Source organism: Littorina saxatilis, linkage group LG8, assembly GCF_037325665.1.
Source record: "Littorina saxatilis isolate snail1 linkage group LG8, US_GU_Lsax_2.0, whole genome shotgun sequence".
Classification (NCBI taxonomy): Eukaryota; Metazoa; Mollusca; class Gastropoda; order Littorinimorpha; family Littorinidae; genus Littorina; species Littorina saxatilis.
In genome coordinates, this window is record NC_090252.1 from 22,786,338 (window position 1) to 22,787,353 (window position 1,016).

A 1,016-nucleotide genomic window follows, 5' to 3' on the forward strand; every position below is an offset into this window, starting at 1 on the left:
GAAAAAAACAAAACAAGTGGGGATAGGAATAGGAATAATTTGTATGACAAGTTTTATGAATTACGTATTTCCCCATGTAAAGACGTTTTCTGGGAAATACTCCACACACACACACACACACACACACACCCTGACTTTGCTCCAACAAAAATCGCTGGAAACGTTGGTTGAAAGTATGTCATGTGAACATCACTTTAATGTTCTTGGTCGTTTGCTTGTACATGTATATTTACTTGATTTACTTGTAATTGTGCTTGCGTTTTACCATCTTTGTTTGTTTAATTGTTTGTGTGTGTGTGTATGTGTGTTTGATTGTTTGTGTGTGTGTGTATGTGTGTTTGATTGTTTGTGTGTGTGTTTGATTGTTTGTGTGTGTGTGTATGTGTGTTTAATTGTTTGTGTGTGTGTGTATGTTTGTTTGATTGTTTGTGTATGTGTGTTTGATTGTTTGTGTGTGTGTGTATGTGTGTTTAATTGTTTGTGTGTGTGTATGTGTGTTTAATTGTTTGTGTGTGTGTGTGTGTATGTGTGTTTAATTGTTTGTGTATGTGTGTTTGATTGTTTGTGTGTGTGTGTATGTGTGTTTAATTGTTTGTGTGTGTGTGTGTGTATGTGTGTTTAATTGTTTGTGTATGTGTGTTTGATTGTTTGTGTGTGTGTATGTGTGTTTGATTGTGTGTGTGTGTGTGTATGTGTGTTTGATTGCTTGTGTATGTGTGTTTGATTGTTTGTGTGTGTGTGTGTATGTGTGTTTTATTGTTTGTGTGTGTGTGTGTGTGTGTGTGTTTAATTGTTTGTGTATGTGTTTGATTGCTTGTGTGTGTGTGTATGTGTGTTTGATTGTTTGTGTGTGTATGTGTGTTTGATTGCTTGTGTGTGTGTGTGTATGTGTTTTTGATTGTTTGTGTGTGTGTGTATGTGTGTTTTATTGCTTGTGTGTGTGTGTGTGTGTATGTGTTTTTATATTTAGTCAAGTTTTGACTAAATATTTTAACATCGAGGGGGAATCGAAACGA